Here is a 2,500-nt window from a genome sequence, read left to right on the forward strand (position 1 = left end):
CCAGCATCATCCCCCCAAGTTGCCTTGTTCGCAGTTTGGCCTAGTTCACTCTTTTCCAGTGTCATCCCCCCAAGTTGCCTTGTTCGCAGTTTGGCCTAGTTCACTCTTTTCCAGTGTCATCCCCCCAAGTTGTCGTTGCCAACAACCCAAGAGTCCATAGTATTCGGAGTTCTAGCGGGGCCTCCCCTTGCTTCCAACAACCCAAGAGTCCATAGTATTCGGAGTTCTAGCGGGGCCTCCCCTTGCTTCCAACAACCCAAGAGTCCGTAGTATTCGGAGTTCTAGCGGGACCTCACCTTGCTTCCAACAACCCAAGAGTCCATAGTATTCGGAGTTCTAGCGGGGCCTCCCCTTGCTTCCAACAACCCAAGAGTCCATAGTATTCGGAGTTCTCGCGTGGCCTCCCATTGTTTCCAACAACCCAAGAGTCGGTCGTATTTGGAGTTTCACATCGCTTCCCAGGAAGCCAACAACCAAAAGGTCGGTCGTATTTGGAGTTCAGTATTCGCTTCAGTCGATTCCAACTTCCCAAAAACCTGCCTTCTTCGCAGTTCGGCTAAGTCTCCCTCGTTTCCAACTTTCCTCTAAGTTGCCCTCCTCGCAGTTTGGCCAAGTTCACTCTTTTCCAGCGTCATCCCCCCAAGTTGCCTTGGGCGCAGTTCGGCCTAGTTCACTCTTTTCCAGCATCATCCCCCCAAGTTGTCTTGTTCGCAGTTCGGCCTAGTTCACTCTTTTCCAGCGTCATCCCCCCAAGTTGCCTTGTTCGCAGTTCGGTCTAGTTCACTCTTTTCCAGCATCATCCCCCCAAGTTGCCTTGTTCGCAGTTTGGCCTAGTTCACTCTTTTCCAGTGTCATCCCCCCAAGTTGCCTTGTTCGCAGTTTGGCCTAGTTCACTCTTTTCCAGTGTCATCCCCCCAAGTTGTCGTTGCCAACAACCCAAGAGTCCATAGTATTCGGAGTTCTAGCGGGGCCTCCCCTTGCTTCCAACAACCCAAGAGTCCATAGTATTCGGAGTTCTAGCGGGGCCTCCCCTTGCTTCCAACAACCCAAGAGTCCGTAGTATTCGGAGTTCTAGCGGGACCTCCCCTTGCTTCCAACAACCCAAGAGTCCATAGTATTCGGAGTTCTAGCGGGGCCTCCCCTTGCTTCCAACAACCCAAGAGTCCGTAGTATTCGGAGTTCTAGCGGGGCCTCCCGTTGCTTCCAACAACCCAAGAGTCCATAGTATTCGGAGTTCTCGCGTGGCCTCCCATTGATTCAAACAACCCAAAAGTCCATCTTCTTCGCAGTTCAACATCGCCTCCCTCGTTTCCAACAGGCCCAAAGGTCGTCTTCTTCGCAGATCCACGAAGAGCTCATCACGATTTGCCACATTCCATTTCCCACGGGTTGTCAACAACACTTTCTCACACTTCCCGCAATCGAGTACGTGCATGACATGCCAAAGCACATCTTATTTGCCTTCCATCGCACTCAAGACGACGGGTTGTGGAAGAACGATATTGTTCACAACAAGTTCAAGGACAACGTCTCAATCAAGGGACACAACCGAATTATGTTGACTGGGTCGCTAAAGTAAACCCGAGTTCATATAATGCACCGCATCCAAAAGAACTAGCCACAACACGTGCATCACTGAGATGTTTCACTAGATGGAACACGTGCGTGACATTAGGATCCTCCAACACCTCTTCGTGATGGAAAGATAGAATTCGAAGCAACCACAGAAGTACCGTCTAGTGGGTAGGCAACACAGGGACTGATCAACCAATATCACCCAAGGCAACGGGTGAAAATGGAAGAGATGCATGCTTGACCGTTCGATACGCAAGGCATGGAGCCAGCCAGCAAGTGCATCTCGATTACAACTCACACACCCTCACGTTCGCAAGACACCACACCACAAGACGGTCCACCCCCCACCTACCATGGGCAAGCAAGCAAATGGAAACATCAAGTGACGCAGGGTCAAGCATCGCTAGGCATGAAAATAACTTTCCACAATATCCGAGGGACTAGCTGCCGAGCTAACCAACGATCAGTGACGACCGTGTGTTGGTATTAATAAAGCTCAACAACTATGAAGAGGCTAGTTGTGCCATGATAAACATGCTAACGCACGCACCACGTGAGGGGGGAGGCCTCATCAAGCTCCCTTTAAAACCTGCCAGTGTGGAGCTGGCCGGCTCAAGGAGCACTCCCCCCCTATAAGAGGTTAATATGCAAAAGGCAAAATTGTACAAGTAGATACACTTTTTTTGAGCAGACATAAGTCCATATCTCGGGCTATACTTCGAATTTTGATGCGATTTTTTGCAGTAATTCGTAGAATAATGGTATCTCCTTGCTCACCAAATTTCATAATTTTTCTCGAAGGGGAACTATTTTTTTTATTTTTTTTACTTACCGGGTATGTGTAAAATCGGGAAAAATAGAAAAGCACATGTAGACTTCGAATTTCGACCTCATTTTTTCCAGTCCACCACTAAACAATATCAGG

This window comes from Vigna unguiculata, unplaced genomic scaffold (assembly GCF_037176805.1).
Source record: "Vigna unguiculata cultivar grain cowpea cultivar isolate G323 ecotype 2 unplaced genomic scaffold, ASM3717680v1 ptg000161l, whole genome shotgun sequence".
NCBI classification, from domain to species: Eukaryota; Viridiplantae; Streptophyta; class Magnoliopsida; order Fabales; family Fabaceae; genus Vigna; species Vigna unguiculata.